This window comes from Paralichthys olivaceus, chromosome 12 (assembly GCF_024713975.1).
Source record: "Paralichthys olivaceus isolate ysfri-2021 chromosome 12, ASM2471397v2, whole genome shotgun sequence".
NCBI lineage: Eukaryota > Metazoa > Chordata > Actinopteri > Pleuronectiformes > Paralichthyidae > Paralichthys > Paralichthys olivaceus.
The window spans coordinates 10,632,725-10,651,606 of record NC_091104.1 but is presented as its reverse complement, the minus strand read 5'-3'; the positions used below and the strand labels follow the sequence as shown (position 1 = coordinate 10,651,606).

Genomic DNA, 18,882 nt, shown 5'->3' with positions numbered 1-18,882 from the left:
TGCAGCTGCTTATCAGCCCATTTCCAAGCAGAGCCCCTTCCAAAAAACACTTCATTAACTGTGGCTTTGTACTGCCAAGCAGTCAAAAGCTCCGCTCATGCTCATTCCCCTGCTTCCCTCTCGCCCAAGTGTATTCGTGTGAAATCTGTTCGCTCTGCGCTCACGGCTCTCAGGAGACTCAATTGGAGTGGGGTCTGTGAGGTAGCTGTGCTGCCACTTCTTTAAGCTTCAACACAGTCCTGACTCCAGCCTGGGCTCAAGGGCCCATGGGAACCTGGCACAGTAGCTGAAGCAGCAGAGGAGGAGGACCAGTGGAAGATATGGGCCATATCACAGTGAACAGAAAGTGTGTCTTTAAGACTGACACAAGCTAAAAGGAATAATTAGGTATATTTATTGGAAATGATCCGATATCATTTTTCCCTTCCACATCCCAGGTGCCAATCAGATACCAGTGCATTTTTCTCTGCACAGATGCATTCACAACAGCAACAACTCCTCCTTGTTATTCAGGCGAGAGTGGAGCAGCAGACAGAGGCAGAAAGTAACATATTAACTCAGCTGAGGAGATCATGTGATTTTGTTTACAGCACCTGGACACGTGGTCGCCTCTCACCACAAACTCTCTTGACATCTTTGTACGTGTCTTCTACGTGTGTCCACCAGGAGATATTTGTTTTCTTTTAGTTTTTTTCATTTTTGTGTATGCCGCGTTAGAAGCATCATCAACACCTAGTGGTTAGGTATACAAACCTAACCACCTTTTTTGTACTTTACATCTTAAACTGAACCCACTAAATGATAAATAAAACTTATCCTAAAGGTAGAATACCTGAAATACTTCCTTTTAGAAGCTGCCAGCTCCAGTCTAACCTCTGCATATTTACAGCTTTTTGTAAAACGGGAAAGCTGCCTCTGTACACACATTGCAAAACCCAGCACAAGAAGGAAAAGTAGTGTCTTGGACTGATGCTAAGAAAAAAGTCAAAAACTGTTGTTGGGTTGCTTTCAGGAATTTACTATTTTTTAAATTAGCCTGCTGAGAACAATCTATCACTTTTATTTTTAAAGAAACATTCTGAGTATAAACACTTCAGTGTATTTCCACAAGCCAACGTGCAGTGTTTTGAGAGACAGATACCTAACATTGAGTAAACGTACACTCCTCTGGTGTGTCAACAAGTATTATTGCTTAGGGGTAGGACAGGAATATGAAAAGGAAAGATAGTCCGTCTTCCAACAGCCGAGAGCAACAGTAAGAGCAATGGCAGAGCTATCACTTCAATTTAAGGGTGTAGGCAAAATCTCAACTACATTAATATGATTTACAGAAATATAAAAAACATAATGATATCTGGTAAGATAACAAGCCCATAATATAATCCTCCTCTGCATCTATTCCACCCACTCACTTTTGACTGACTTTAAAAAAACTTTCATAACAAACTGCACTCTCAAAGATATATGAAAGAAGTAAACATTACAGCTCATCTGCTGCCTTGAAGGATGTATTTCATGATGTTGACTCATTGCACTGCACAAGGTCTTGATTTTACAGAAAAGCCTCCCACCGTGCACACATCTCCATAGATTACATCTCCACAGAGTGAAGTCATACAACAGTGTCACTTTGAGCGAGCGGTATCTGACGTCGCCACATGCACAGATGGTAGATGTTACCTCTCTTGAAATAATTAAAAGATTACACCGTCTACCCTGCTGCTTTCGTGGTGTCGATGTCAGTCTGTGGTCTATTAAAATCTAATCTTATGTTATTGCATTGAGATAAACTGTCTTGACGTGTTCAGTTAAAATGTTTCACTCACAGGTGACTATGAAGTATCATGTTTGTTAAGAAGTTCCAGTAACGCCAAGAAATATGTCACACAACTGCACGTTCCTGTTCATGCTATGGAAAAACTCTAATATTTCATAAGGAAAGCCAATGAAAGAGTGCCAATAATTACAGCAGTATTTCTACAATGTACCACTCCAACACTGCACCTGGGGAACTCTCTCCCTCTCTCATTGTTAGCTCTACTTTCAAGCTGGATTGTGAAACATTAAGTCAAAGGGTTTTTCTCTAACCTTGTCGAAATTGCGCAACACAACAGTTGCTAACAAGAAGGACCATAGGAAAGCTTGTTAGGGCTGAGTAAGACTTCAGATCAGATTTGGCTGTCCACATTTTGAGATGTAAGACCAAATCCCTCCATTGGAACCAACTCAATGTGCATGGCAGGCGGAAAAGCTCATTAACACAGTTTTCTGCCATCTCAGACGTCCAGGAATCTTTAAATATGCCGGACTTCAAATCTGCCCTGCTGCTGCAGTACAGTGTGTACAGAGAGGGCTTGAAAACAAGTGGACTGGGCAGAAAAAGTGAAAACTAGAATGGCACAGAAAGCATTTGGATTGACCCCAAATGTGATGCCTTTTTTCTTGGTCTGTGTTCCATCCTTCCATCAAGTTTGTGGAAATCATTCTGTAGTTTTTGGGTGATTCTGTCGACAAATAAACAAAAGGACAGGGGTGGGAACAGCCTCCTTAGTCACTACAATACAAAACAATATCACCAGGTTTTTTAAATTATCGGAAACTTTCCCAACAAAATGAAGACCAGAGCTGCAGATTACATTTTCTGTTCGAGTTCAGCATTGAGCACTCAGTGGGATGTTGCACCTTGTAAAGCCCTGTGAGATGAACTGTGATTTGTGAATATGGGGAATGCAAATAAGACATCCAAATCCAAATCTAAAATCTTTTCATGAATAACTAAGTTTGCACCAGACTGAATTTACAAGAAGGACGGTTGTCTAATTCAACAGTACGATTATCATGACCAAGATCGGGGCAACCCATGTTAGTATCCATTACTGGCCATTGTGCATATTTGTAAAGGGCATTTATTCTTGATGGGACATTAAAGCAGTTTGTACGAATCATAGATTGTTTGTCTGGAAATCGATGCCAATGCAGAGGTGCCTGAAACCTGTATTCTCTCGAAGGACCAGCAGAAGGTGACTCCACTTACAATACAGCATGATGTTCATTTTGTAAATTATGGTACAATTTATAGTAAAACAGTGATTGACAGCTAGTACCCTCCGATGGGTGCAGGTCAGTCAGCCCCACCCCCCTTCACAATATGAAAGGCAACTAATGTATATTACATAGTGCAGCGGAAATACAACAATGCCCATGAGAACAGATACTGTCCCAGTGAAGCCTATTTTATGTTGCTTATCACAAAAAAAGAAATAGCACCATCACAGCACCACGATAGATAAACCTTGGTCTTTTCACCTCAAAAAATTAAGCATATGGAACAACCCATCTATTTTCCTGGGTGACTCAGCTGCCACTGAGGATATATAGTGCCAGGGAGGCACGGTCTATCCATGAATCAATGAATGACCCCAAAATGAGCTCATTGTTTATGGCCCAGCACCTTATGGCAATAAAACATTTGGGAGGGACCGAGCAGCAGTTGGTAAATAGTAGAAAAGCAAGCGGGGAGCACTTACCAATAGATGCGTCCAACACAACTGCAGTGATCATTAACAGAGACTTAATAAAAGAGTGAGGCCACAGCTCAAGGCATTAACAATACAAAAGGGAACGTACAGTTAGTCTGCATGAGGACAAAGCTAAAAGCAATTGCAGTGCATCCGTGTACATAGATCAAATAATAGATTTGAGATTAATGTAAAACATAAGAAGCCACGTGTCTAACTTGACAACACAGAGAACACAAAATGTCTGTGAGCCAGGGATGGTGATGACATCCTCCATGAGTCAGATTCCCTGCGGACTCCAAAGCTAAGTGTCGTTTTGTCAGGAGCGCTGACAGATTGGTTTTAGTTCCTCTTTTAATTATATGATCCACTGAAGAAACAAGGCTCTTTATGTCTGCCTTCAAGAGTATCTGTCCGCTGTGGCGACAGAAGAGAGCAGGGGTGGGGGGGGCACACAGCGAGGGAGCCATGCTTGACAGTTTACTTTATACTGCTTGTAGTTGGACACTGAAATATATAGGAAGAGGTATAAACATATCTTTTATGGTGTCCCAGAGCAAATAAAACCCTGAACTCATCCATAGGAAGAAGCAATATATTAACATAATTGGTTCAGGTAACAGCGTCAGGAGGCACAAGGGCAAGATTAGGAGACTTGCAGCTAATCTGAACCAAACGGCTTCCAGATCCCAGCCTGCCACAGAGATACACCAGAGACGAGGGGTAATTGCTACTCAGAGACACTCACATTCAAATACAAGCAGCTTTTTACCCCCGATCCTTATCCTGGGCCCAGCCTGAGCATTTCTGGATAGATATCGAAATTACTTCAAATAAAGACAAGGACTTAACATTCGTTGACTGTGGAGACTTAAGCCTTGCATCTCTAACTTTAATGATGTTGACGTTCATGCTCATTTAAAGACTAAATCAATTTTTGAACTCCTTAGGTTCATTAAAAACCCGTTTTAGAAGCTTTTAAGAAGCTTTTTGAAAAATGCTGTCAAAAACTCATCTGTCCAAATGGAGGTCTCTAAAATTATTTCATTTATATAAGTTTTTTGATAGAAAACATCCATTTGGCACTTGATTATTTGCTTGTTTTGACATTCAAATGAACATTTTATGATTTAGTGTTATTCAGATATATTGATTATTTCTGCTGGGAGGCTCTCATGGTTCATTAGCACAGACATCAGATTTCTTACAGACTCAAAACATGGCCATTTAATCAGGTTTTGATTAAAATGGTTCAAGTCAATACTGTGATCACTTGAGAGAAATGTCTCCTGCTGGTTTAAGAGCAAACAGTGATGATAGCAGAGCACTCAACCATTCAAGACAACACCCGTAGATCTGAGCTCGAGATCATGGACTGTGATTGTGGTGGCAGCTGAACATAGATCATGACGGTGGATCGTGACCCTGGATCATGGTGGCAGCTGATCATGAATTATCTTTACAACTAAATTGCCTTGATATACAATATAACCTCACATATTCTTCAACACCTCTATTATTACAACTGTCCTTACTTCTCCCTTAACCTCGGTCAGACACTGTCTTATGTACAAATACATTAATCATTGATACACTTCTGTGTTTATGTCAGACACTGTCTCATGAATGTTGTACGGTTTGTTATTTTGTTGATGTGCTGTGCTACTCGCAGCTTCTACTGCACGTCTGTCCATCCTGGGAGAGTAATCACACTCACATGTGGCTCTGTCTGAGGTTTCTACAGTTTTTTGGGGGGTAGTTTTTCCTCACTCTTGCTTAAGGGTTGAGGACTGAGGGTGTTGCACCTTGTTAAGCCTTAAGACACAAACTATGATTTGTGAATATGAGCTGTGCAAATAAAATTGGATTCCCTGGAATATTTGGACTTAAAAATGTAAAGCTACAAGGCCAGGGGGGTAGAGAGGTTGTTCCCTTCAACCGGAGGGTCAGCGGTTCCATCCCAGCCCATCTGCATGTCCAAGATACTGAGCCCTTCTCATAGATGCACTGTATGAATGTGTGTATGAGGGAAAACTGTAAGACTGGAGAGGCTCCATAAATACATTCAGACCAATCAGACCATTTGCACTTGTTCTGGTGAAATGTTGAAGGGCTAAGGATAAGCTACGTGTCACCTCAGTGAACACTACGAAACAAAACAACACGTTTTCTTCAGTAAATGAAGACGAATATACGAGTTTGTTTCACAGAAAAGGGGTAAAAGACGAATTCATCACATGGAAATATTCATAAAAATCCCCATTTGTTCATAAAGACAAGACAAATAAAATATTCTCGTCAGTTATTCAGAAGTTGATTTAGCGGCTGAAATGTTTTTGACGCATCTCACAAACAAAGTGCGGCTCGAACCCGCGAAAACAAGAAAACGTCCACTTAACTTTTCCCCTCATGAGTAAAACCTCCGCATGTTGTCTTCCCCACGGCGGGAGAGCGACCGGACCTGCACTCACCGAGGTGTCTCAGCGACGGTGTCCACGTGTGGAGCTCGGATCCCGGGGTTAATTTCTCCAGCCGCGGCCGCTGTCACAGTTCTTCCGTGTTGTTGTTTCCGTCAGCGGGAACATTTCTCCCTCAACGCCGCGTCCACTGCACTTTGTTCCCGCGACAGTAGCTGGTGTGTGAGCCGCGGGAGGAGAGTTGGTTTCTGCCGAGAGAGACCGTGTGTGTGTGTGTGTCTGTGTGTGTGTGTGTGTGTCTGTGTGTGTTTGTGTGTGAAACCAGTAGCAGGTTCCCAGACACACACACACACACACAACTCAGCCGCCAATCACGAGCAGGGTGACACCAGCACGTAGCTGCAGCCGCTGTCTGAGTGAGGGAACAGTTTACAGAAGCTCCACACACCGAGGTGGTTTATGGGTCAGAGTGAGGAGTGTGAAGTTTAACAGCTTTTAGCAGCGTGTTCCAAGTTTCACAGAGGAATGGTGACCACGAAGAGCACAACACACAGTGAAGAAGAAAACACAGTGACTAGACACAAGTGAGAAAACATGACGATATACAAAACACAACGACAAATCACAAACACAGTGTTCAGTAAGAAAACACAACTATTAATATACACTACAACAAAATAAGAAAACACAACGACAAATCACAAACCACAATGGCAAGTAATAAAACAGTGGCAAAACACAATAGCAAAACACAATGAAAAATGCAAAAGCATAATGACAAACTTCAAAACGCAAACAGCAAATGAGAAAACACAACGGCAAGGAAGAATACACAACACCAAAACTAAATCAGAAAGCACACTGACATTCTACAAAACACAAACGGCAAACAAGACGACACAACAAATCACCAAACAAAATGACATCGACTCCTGATGGAAACGGTAGCTGCTATAACGTAAGTGACACAAGTTCATATGGGAAGTTTAGCTGCTGAATGAAAACGATGACACAGTTAATGGTTTGGTCCCTCTAACTAAATATCCCTTTATATCAACTCAGTGAACATATTTATCAGAAATCATCATTTTAAGAAGCCTTAAAAATAGATCATTACATTTAAACACTTTAAATAAAGAAGCCGTTAACTTTACATATCTCGAATTGAATAATAACTTATCTTAATGTTGTGTAAATATGATATTTCTTAAGGTCACGAGAGAAAGAAAAAGCTGCTTAATGTTTTTAATACTTGTTTAGACAATCCTTCTATATGCTTAAGATTTACTTTAAGTACTGGATGGTGTGTAATGTACAGGCTGTAATGATTTAATATCTGTTATCAGTCTTTCCCTGTGACTCAAACGTCTCATGATTCTGCATGTACAGTACAATAACAATGATAGACTTCGAGGACAGACTTGACAAACCTTACTCACAGTATTTGTAACGGTGAACTTCGAGTCCTTGAGTTGAAATTATAAGATTATCAAGACGGAAAACTCTGCATCATGTGGTTTGTATTTCTAGTTTCTTTGGCTAAAGTGTAAAATACCTGATCGAGTTTGTTCCCCGCTCAACAAATCAAATCAACGGTAACGTCAAAAGAAAATGTAAAGTAGCTAAATGTCTTTGAGTGATCTGTTTGGGCAGGTCTTCACTTAAAGAGGTCACCGCAGCCACTCTAAATCCTCAGCATGACTCAAGGCTCAAACATCTCTGATTATAGGAGGCTTCCCACGATATGACTTCATGAGCAGTAACTAGGGCTTTCTTCTAAAGAAAAGTTAGCGTCTCTGTGTTACTTGTTCAGACAGGCCTGCTCTACCTGAGATTTTTTTTCCTACAGCTCAACATATGGAGCCAGATCACCAGCAGCTGTCTGACCACCACCATCTTTTGTTTCTATAGCCATGCCAACAGAAATCTGTTCCCTGGGAATCCACACACGGAGGCAGTAAACTCTCACTATGTGTTTGTGTGTGCGATTGTGTCAGGCTAATGTTTTGCTTGGCTGATTGTGAGTCATCCAAATTCCCTGCAGAGCTCTAATTCCTGAAAGATTTGGCTTCTTTTACGAGGTCTCTCTTCATTTTGATACAGATTTGGACGCCAACGCCGCCGACGCCTCACTCGAGATAGTTCAAGTTAAACGGGCTCCTGGTTTTCTTTTTTGCCTCAAGGTGTTTGCAGCTGATCACTTACATGTTGCAGAGAGACTCCATGAGAGTCTAAGTCGTCATTATTTATCATGATAAAGACAGCAGAGGTCCTTTGGGTCAGTTGAGAACAACAGATCCACTTGTGGCTAACAAACAGCTGCTTTGTAATCAAATGTGAATGTTTCTAATTTCAAGATTTAACTGAAAACACTTTGAGTCCATCTGGCTCCACGTCTCTGTGCTACAGTAATCTGTTAAAAACTTCCGCCCTTGTAAGGTGTCGGCTGTGGCTCCGGAAGAAGAGCGGGTCATCCACTGACCAAAGGGTTTGGGTTTCGATGGCCGGTCATCCATTACTCTGCATGCGGATATTTGCTCAGCAACATACTGAAGCCCAAATTGCCCCAGACAACAACAGTGTGAATAATGTTGAACCCATTTTCCAGTAGTCAAAAAACCCACTTATACCCTCTAACATCCAGCTTTTGTCTGCAGTGGGAATAGACACAATTAGCATTGAGTCCCTTGATGGAAACGAGAAAACCTGGTGAATGTGGTAATGTGGCAAGACAGCCAAGTAAGAGAGAGCCTCAGTTTTTGTTGCGTTTGTGTCATCAATCATGAAGCACAAGGGAAAAGAAACAGAATGGAAAACTCCTTAACTGGAGTCAAACCCCTTATGTTTAACACGTTTACTTACGTTTAAAAAAACGGCATATTTTGGGATGAGAGTTATTAGCCTATATCCATCCATCTTTTATATTTGAGGGCCACAGGGGGAGCTAGAGCCAATCCCAGCTGAAATTGAACAAGATACAGGGTTACACCTTGGACGGGTTGCTAAGGTATCATAACCATTTACACTCAGATTGAGAGTCCAATTAATGTGTTACCCCAATCTGCTGAGTTGTACCTGGAGAAAACCCACAAACACAGACATGGGGAGAACATACAAACTCCACACAGAAAGACCCCAACCGAACCGGGATTGGAACCGGGAACCTTCTACGAGGCTTCATAAATACAGTCCATTTATCATGTAAGCAGGACCAGCGACATAAAGGGCAGATGTCATTTACTTTTTCACAGATGAGCATCATTACACTGACATCAGCTTAAGATCCTTGATAAATAAGTCTATAATCCATGCAGACAAAAAAAGAACAACATCAGACTTGGCCATTGGCACAACAATAATCAAATATGGATGTTCCTTATTTCTCCGGCCCTTGAAGCTTCATCTGGATCATATTACAGCTTGTCTGGCTCAGGGATTCCATGCTACAGTGAGCTGCTCAACCATCTGCTGCAGCATGTGGAAATAGTTCATTTGAAGAATTTAGATTTGAAAATGTTTGAGTCTTCTGAGACGTTTACCTTTGCTTTGATTTCCACACGCAGGCTCTTCTGCTGTGTGTATGTGTGTGTAGATTTAGATGTGAAGCAGGGTTGTATTGCTGCTGTGGCTCGGGGGGGCCACAGGGACCGAGCTGCACTCTCTGGACCGTGGCACTGTAGAAGTAGTGAACTGTATCTCTGTGCTCCCCTGCATGAGCAAACACTTTCACAGTAATGAGTCACTTTTTCCAGGTGGAGGGGAAAAAAGCAAAATGCCGAAGGGGGAAAATGATGCATACACACTTAGACACACACACACACACACACGTGCAAACACAGAGAGACGCACACCAGCAGAGAGGGTTAAAAGGGCATTAGCTGTTTCCTGCTGCTGCGTTTGGGATTTCAGGCTGTTGAGTCTCTCCAGGGAAACGCTGGCTGGTGATTTGTTTCGATGAAAGAGGCAAAACACTGAACCACGTCCGGACTTTGTATTTGTATGGCACCACCAGTCTCTGTCTGCAGAATGAGCGGCCAACAAATACGTTGATAGCTTGCACAGAGCTTATTGCTCAATCCAGTCCTGAGGTTGGGCTTTGGATGCATGACACACCACAGAGACGGAAACATCCTCCAGGTTTTGCTCGTGTGGCCTGAAGTTTCCGAGATGTGTTATAGGATTGGAATCTTTGGGAACGGCAGGGGGAAAGTAACCAATCGCGCCTCTCCTTGTGGACTGGCTTGAATATTCTATGCAGTGGTCATAATGGTCTCTGTGTGGTCTCACTGTGCTCAACTTTTCAAGAACCAAATTTACAGAATAGCTGAGCTACTCCTTTAATGTCACATGACCATCTTCTGAGGCACCTTTGTTTCCCAGGACCCTTCACACGTAATCATGAAAAATGAATCTTCCAATTGTTCCCTTGTGATTTTCCATTAGCTTAAAAAAAATTGTACAATTATGCAGTTTGATATCATTTGTACTTGCTTGTGGCAGTTTCACCCATAGACTGAGAATAGAGATGGACGACATGAGGCTCCTTAAAAGTCAAAACGTATCAGTCGCCATCTGCTGGCTGGCTGCAGTATAGGTCATATGTCCTGCCTCCTCCATGTTAATCCATTGACCACCAGTGATTCCATGTTTTTAATGTTTAATGTCTTTTCTTCTGTCTTTTTCTCTCACAATGTTTTTGATTCTATCATTGCACTACTTCCTGTTGTTGTTCTGATTGTGAAGCTCTTTGACTCAACTGCTGTTGTTTTTCATCCCATCCCATTCATTCCCATCGCTCCCAAAGAAAGCAGGAGCTCTACCTGGTGTTCCGTCCCCTTTTCCTCCCTCTCTCTGCGCGCCCTCTCTATCCCTCATCCCAAAATCCTGGAAAACATAAACATCCTTCGAGCCTGTGACATCACTCACGGAGCTGTGCACGCTGGCTGGATTAGTGAGAAGGAGTTGCCTCAGTCCCTGTGGCGAGCAGGGTAAACATGGAGATCTGACGATGGAGGAATGGAGCGGTGCGAGGGACCCTTTGCTCCGAACCACCAGCTGCCTCTCATCTCCCCCAAATGGCCATATGGCTGCCATACACTCACACTCACACACACCCTATACACTCCATCTACTCTTTTTCTCCCCCTGTCTCTCTGCTGCACTAATCAAACACTGAATTCATGTGGTTTGATATTTACTCTTCACAGTGTGAGGCATGAAACACACACATCACACACTGGTTATACAGAGCTGCACTGAACAAAACATGTCTTTTTTGTGCTGGAGCTGACATGCATACATTACTTCAAAAAGGGACTGTGTGTGTGTGTGTGTGTGTGTGTGTGTGTGTATGTTGTTGCATGTTTTTATTTGAGATTTCATTGTGAGTCTCTTCTCTGTTCCAAGTGGAGAATATCAAACAGTGCGTGTTTGATTTTCTCTCATCGGGTTGTGTTAGTTCTTGGTTCTCGGTAACTTCGCGGAACTCGGCACATTCAGGGAGGTGGGGGGGTGTTTATATGAGGGTGCAGGGGTGGATCTAGGATTTTTCTAAATAAGGGGCCATACAGGGGCCAATTACATGTCTAACATCCATGCACAATTACTGATTCAGTAAGGTGCACATTTAAACCATTCCTTGTTTACTGTTAGATCTATAACAGCCTCACAGCATAGAATATATTGTGTGTGTGTGTGTGTGTGTGTGTGTGTGTGTGTGTGTGTGTGTGTGTGTGTGTGTATGTGTGTGTGTGTGTGTGTGCACATTTCACATTATCGAACCAGGTCAAGTGTAACAATCCACTTTGATAATATTTGAGAGCCGTGAAAACAGAAAATACCAAGACCTCGGATCTGGTATCGATTTCACTTGCAAGTGTCCTGATAGAATAGTGGCCACTAAACGATCACATTAGATTCACCAGAAGCATTTGTGGTGAAGGAGCCTCTGCTGAATAAATCTGACCTCTGTGTTGTTTTAGGACATTTTCCTGCAATACTGAATCTCACCTATTTTTCATGTTCAATTAGCTTTCCTCGTCTGAGTGCATTTTAGTTTAAATCCTCTGCTAATCAGCCCCAGTTTTAATGCACTTGAAGTAATCACGTTCTTTCTTTTTTTAAGCAGGATTGGGTTCAGTGTAGCATGGAAACACAAATAAGCTTTCACACAGAACTCTCTGTTCAGCAGAATCGGTTTTCATGGTCATTTTCTGAAGGCATGTCTGCATTTCTTTTTTACACTGAGTCATTCTGGGATAATAGTTGTCACAAGGACTCATCTGATTAGTCCAGATGATCTGTCACATGATGGGAATCATGCACATGACCTATGTGAGACACTGCTGGAACAGAGACGCCTGTCATATAATAATAAAATATCTATTCCTAACTGCTCACACGGACATCGCTTTTGAAATTTTTTGAAGTGTGAATTTAGGGATCCGTCATTGGAATATTTCTGAGCCAGCAGCAGCCACTTTAATTGTCTTTGAAGCAAATATTAACCATCCATCATGTGAACGCCAGCCAGCCTCAAGTAACCGCTTTCATACTCCGATCAATCATCGCTGCTTTGACGCTTTAGAAAATATGGCAAAGAAAGTTGCTCTGCGTCCCACTCAGTTTTGAATTGTGCATTAGTGATAAAAGAGATTCTTGTTCAGCCGGTGACGTATTAAGTTTTAATGTGTATACAAAGATCAATATTTAATTACATTCAGACGTCTGGTTTGTGACGGAAAGAGGGAGGTATCGCTAACGCAATACTATTCTGTTTACCTCATCTGGTTGGAGAAGTTTTTGTCTTTTTTGAACTACACCATCTCCAAAGTTAAATTCTTCTTTTAAAGCACTTATTATAACACATTTTTTACAAACTTGCCTAAATGTGATGTCATCTTTTGACATTTGTATTGTTTTTTTGCTTAATTTTTTTTTATGTGTATTGATTTGCTTTCATATGATGTCAACTTTTGATTGATTTTGCGTGATACTGACTTCTAATTGCTTTTATTTCTTAGCTGTTGTTTATTAAAAGTGTGACTTTTAATTTTTTCTGTCTGTTTTGTCAAAGCACTTTGTCAGATTTCACATATCACATTTCAGATTGTCTCCGTGTGAAATCAGTGTCAATGCAGATTCATACATCATCAATCCTACAGATTGTAATTCTCTACATCTGGGCTGTTATGAAAAGGACATTTTGGAAAATCATAAATACATAAACCCTCGTATTGTAAGCCCTACATCTGTTTCACCACAGAGTACAAAGGGAAATACCAAGTGGAATAGAAAACAGTGAGATGTGTGTCTCTGTCAGACTTCTCTGTTTCCTCCTCGCCTGCTGTTACGCATCATGCCAACACTGGAGAAACATTTAATCTTGCTTTTCCCACAGGCGGCAGCTTATGGTTTCGGGAGTGAAAACAGGATTTCAGAGGGAAAAACCCGTCCTGAATCAGAGTGAATACTCTGGGGTGAGCTGAAGTCAGATTTCAAGGCTACTGGGTAAAAGACTCTGTAATGGAGCTACACGCCATTAAACACCACAAACTTCATCCGTCTCCATCGTGGCAGTCAGACAGCTGAGTGATAGATGTGTGGGGGAGTGTGCGGTTGTGTGTGTGGGGTATTTCTCAATGTACCAAGTCACCTCTGTAACTATATAGAGGGTTCAGACCCCGTCTGTCTCAGTTATTTGGAAGAATACGACCCCTTCACTTTCTTCAGCTTCATTGGTCGATGAATGATTGAAAATGTCGAGAACCTTGTTGGGTAACAGGTGGTTTTTTCCATGCATCCGTCAGTGTTGGTTTTAACCTTTGAGCATCCATCCATCCATCCATCTATCTATCTATCTATCTATCTATCTATCTATCTATCTATCTATCTATCTATCTATCTATCTATCTATCTATCTATCTATCTATCTATCTATCCATTCATCCATCAATCCATACTGCTTATCAATCATGGTTGCAGGGGGAGGGGACAGGTGCACCCAGCACAGGTTGCCAGTGTCCCACAAACAATCACTCAGGCTCACATATTCAACGATGGACACTTTTGAGTCTCCAATTAACCCTAACTCGAGTATGCATTTCTTTGGACTGTGGGAGGACGCTGGAATATCTGCAGAAAACCCACACACAGTCTTCTCCTTGCTTGATTTATTCTCTGAGTCGCGTCTCCACCATCCTCTCTCTCCTCTCCCTGCTGCTCTGCCAGTAAACCCACTCTCTCTCCCCCTTTTTAATCCTTTTGCCGCTAGATATCTGTCAAAAGCAGCTAATTTGTCCGATCAATGAATGGCCCCCTCTGGGTAACACAAAAAGCCAAGAATCCAATTTTATCTGCAAGTTCAATTTAGTCTTTTTACTGTCGCCGGACAAGCGGTGTCACTCAAGACAATCTCCCGCTCGTAACGCCGCAGAGATGCACACAGGGGCCTCGGAGATTTTGAGATTAACACAGACTTGTTTCTTATTAAGTCTGGGAACAATTTGAGGCAAACGTAATAAAAGAAAATGGATGAAACTGAAGATGAAGGCACCAATGAGGTCCTGAAATGTGGTGTAGCTTGGGGATTCACAGGGATCAATTTATGAACAGCTGAATTATCTCAGTATCTGCCACGGAACCAGCTCAATTGAAAGTTGCCCCTGGTGTCCCATTTGAGCCTCTGTTTGCTCTTTATTTCCTTTTTTAAAAGCAGGATTCCATGTTGACTTTTGTCGTGTTATGATTTTGATGAAATATCTCCCTGGATTTGTTTCCTTCTTGTAGGAAAACTCTGCAGCTTCATTAACCACCACGTAAAGAAAAACACAAAGTAACCTGACACTTTGTCTGTTTGTATTCCATAACGACGTCAGGCCTCTATATTGCATCAATTCGGCAGAAAAACAGGATTTTGCCAAACACAACAGGTTTTAGTGAGCGATGCAAATTACCCAATTTTGTGCAACAGTGCTTAAAGCCAGAGATTCCCCCTGCGGGAGAAGTGCATTACTTTAGAAAACTCCACAGCAAATAGCCCAAGAGAAGATTCAACTTGAAATGTTATGTGAGCTGGAATACACAACATCTGTAGCTGTAACTTCACACACTCACAAAAGCCTATGTGCTTATAATAGCGTAGCATGCATGACCGTGTAATTCTTGCGTGCTACAGAAAGTGATGATCTTAGCATCTTGGCTGACAACAGTCCCATTGCATCTTTTTAAACACCATGTGACATGACCTCATCAGCTGAGAGGACACCCTGCGGATCAGCTCGGAGACTTTAATGACATGCTTAGAATTTCTGCAGCGGCACGCGTGATGTCCCAGACGGTAAGGCAAGACTAACAGAGTGGATGACCTCAGGCTTCCACGTACACGCCAGATGCAGCGGTGGAGAATGTTGTTTATAGATTCAACTGTTTCAGGTTTCATACGGAGAGAAGAAGTGTGTAGTAGATGCAGATGGAGTCAGGGAGAAAAACTTCATTTCAATAACTTATTTGTAAACTTTCCTTCCTGAAATAGAAACTAAAAGCTCTTGACCTGTTACATCTGTGAACAAATGTCACTGATGTGACTTAATTAATGGTTAAATTGAACATGATATTCTGGGCGTATGAAACTGTTGTTCTAGGCTTTGAACCAAAGACAACTTTTTTATTTTTTTTACCAGATCCATGTTTTCCTGGAGCCTTCAGGCTCAGTTCAGCAGCTCCAGAGTAGAACTGATGACATCAAGATAAGAGTCTTGGCTCTCTTCAGTGTTCAGCCCAGACTGAGCCTTTTCCACTGAAACATATTTAAAGTGTCCGAGATGATGAGAAGAACATATGTGAGGTTTTTTAAGGTAGAAGTTTATGGGAAAACAAAGAGGTCAAACACACAGACTCTACGTAGAGAAGGGACGGGAAATTATAAATCCTGCAACGATTTCTTTTTGCTGTTTATGGCAAATAAACACAACTTTTCATTTCTGAGTACATTTTTGTGTCAGAATCCAAAATCGTTTGTCTCACAAAACTCCCATAAGGAGATGAATGCAGCAAACACAACCAGCGACTTAGTAATTAAAGTGTTTTCCATTTGCTATTGATCACAAACCAAAATATCCAAAGCTCTAAATTATGCTGAGAAGATCTTTTACTTTGGAAAGTTAAATTCTGGCTTTTGATTAAAGTCTATATACTGTAGTGTTCAAAGTAAATTAAAGAGAAACAGTGATGCAAAACCTCTCAAGACTAAAAGTCTGCATCAAGCGGTGAAGTTTGTGAACAGCTGTTTTCAAGCCTCCAGTTTGAGATTTAGTTTTTGGTTTTAGGCACCTCAGCATTGGCTTCACATTTCAAACTCGGCATCTACGTCCATTTATATAAATATATAAATACAGTCTGTTATAGTCAGTCTCCATCCATGACAGCTTCAAGATGCTTTGAGCTGAATGCTAACAGGAGGAAGCTTAACTGTTCCAAATGCTAACATGGTGATGTGAAGATGGACAAAAATGTATGTTTTCACAACTCTTGTTTGGCATGCTAGCATGTTAGCAATTGCTTATTAGCATGAGTAAAACTGAAGCAGACGTGAATGTCTGAAGAAGACAAAGGAGCGTCACAGTGATTTAAAGTCATCTTGAGAGGAACATCTCTACATCAAATGTCATGAAAACCAAATAGATGTTGAGAAATGTACCTGAACCTCACGGTGGAACTACAGAAAATGACAATCATTATGTTTTCACATCAGGGGACCATGAATGTATTAATAAAAAAAGATGGCGCTGATCCACCGAGCAGTTGTTGAGATTTTTCAGGACCAAAGCGATGGATCGTCCGACAGACCAACGTGGACGTCCCCAGAGAGACCTGCACGATCTCATCTCTTCCTGTCATCGTGACAGCAGCTGCTCTAACCTGCAGCGGAATGAACTCTGAGAACCCTGACAGTTGGTGTCTGTGGAGAAAGAGAATGAAAAAGAAACAGTTGTTCTCGACAAGGTCAAAAAGTCTGAAGGGAGAATAAGAGTGAGATTCTTTACGGGAAATTTCAATCAGCACATCAGCGGCCGTGTCTGACATCGTCTTTATCACTCCGCTCACTGCAGCACAGAGAAGTCGACGTGAGAGAGAGACAATAACGGACTGGTGGTGGTGGACGTCAGGAATGAGGAGAGCGATGTTTCATTGAAACTGAACGATGCCATTTGTTTCACCAGGAAGCTGCAGTTGAATGGCTACAGGCACTTAGCTCCTTGTCCTGTTCAACTTCTTTCATGTTCTCACTTCCTGCTTTTTAATTGTTTGTGAGCCGCACACAATATCAGGTCTCCACCCACTTTTTCACATCAAAGCCGTCATCCACCTCCGTCCTCCCAAGGGCTCTGAGGAATTCTACGTCACTAGGTGGAGCCACACAATGGACCACATCCCTCAGAAATATGTGCTGCACACGAGCATTAAAAGAGGTTTTAGAGCAGCACCGCAGCTTTAAACTCATATTGACGGTTCACTGACTCCTCACCTGAACACCTCGCTCTATGGAACAGCTTAGATTGCAAGAACCCAACAAGTTCAACAGCAACGTCGAACAGAAGATCAGTCAAAAAGTCTCAAGCCAGCGTTTATATCTTTCTTTAAAATATGAAGAAATCTAACCAGACTTTGGTTTGTTGCAGTGGCAGCTCTTCTGCTTTAGGTATCCAGGGATGATGGGTAATGTTCACCGTGCAGTTGTGTTTCAGTTGAGTGAGTGAGACTGGGCAGTCAGAGCTCCGGTCAAAGATTGATAGGCTTTGTCTTTTCTCCGCATTTTCTCCGCACAAAATGATTTTTAACCAGATTTTCGACAAATCTTGGAACAAAATTTTGGACAAAATCCCCAGATCGCCGGGACACAGAGCGGTAATCACCACGTGTGGCTACAGAGGGCGCTGTTGCTCGGTAAGAATGTTGCTTTAATAAACACAACAGTGGAAGTGTTGTATTGAGACCCATCTTCAGGAAGAAGAGGATGTTGTTGCAGAGCTCAGTTTCATTGCTCCCACTGTGACACTGCACCGCTCATCTGATCTCAGAGGTGACTGGAAGCTGCTACATGTTTGTGTCAGCTGTAAATGAGACAATGAGACAATACTTAAACTGACGTAGTGAAAAATCTAAATATTAGACGCACAAGAGAAGAGTGGATGCTCATATGTTCCAGCAAAGACGGTTTTTACTGCACCAACAAGAGAGAAGAGATTTCATTCTTTGATGCAGACAATGTCTTTTCTAAATGACACTGCAGTGGACATCAGGGGGCGTGAGCAGCCACCTCCATATCCCAGCTGCTCAGCAGGGGACAGCACTAATATGCGCCACGTTCACTGTAGGGGGGGACGGGCAAACGGCTGCCAATAGACAGACTGTCTGCAGGCGTGCTCTGATCTAATCTCCTCCTCAATCTGCCACTCGGTTTGTGCTGGGACGTCAGGTAAACATGTCAGATAAACATGTCAGATCTGGAGAAGTTTGGAAAGCAGCGAGGATGAGGCCTCAGAGGGAGAGAGAGGGGAGGAAGGTTGTACACTGCCCTCTGATGGAGAAACATAACCAGTGCACAGGCTACAGATAAATAGGACACACGTTTTTATTGGACTGTAATGTGTCCTCTATCTCATATAAATATTATACAAAATGTCTTGTGACCCATTGACTCCAAAGCAATACTGACTTGTATTATTACCCTCAGTCCATATAGGACACACTTGTTTTAATGGATTCATGTTTCCGATCTTTTATGTCAGATTACATGGAAGCGTCTGAAAACTATTCATGTAAAATACCAGAAGCACTAAAATCCAATAAAAAGAGGTTTGTCCTGTTTATTAGGGGAATCATGCAATTCAGCATTATTGTCGGTCACTTGACATGGTGGCTATATCATAAAAAATATGTTGTTTTTT

The 18,882-nt window shown here is 42.0% G+C and overlaps 1 protein-coding gene across 4 annotated transcripts in view; it reads right to left on the bottom strand.

Moving 5' to 3' along the window:
- stxbp6 (syntaxin binding protein 6 (amisyn)) overlaps window positions 1–6,375 on the bottom strand; it is a 54,869-nt gene extending 48,494 nt beyond the window's left edge. The window contains exon 1 of one of the 4 annotated variants that reach the window (XM_069535111.1): window positions 5,918–6,375. The gene's annotated coding sequence lies outside the window, so the exon portion shown is untranslated. The remainder of the gene's footprint in view (window positions 1–5,917) is intronic. The other 3 variants (XM_069535110.1, XM_069535112.1, XM_020098226.2) reach the window with 3 other exon arrangements.
- Between the last annotated feature and the right edge of the window lie 12,507 nt (window positions 6,376–18,882).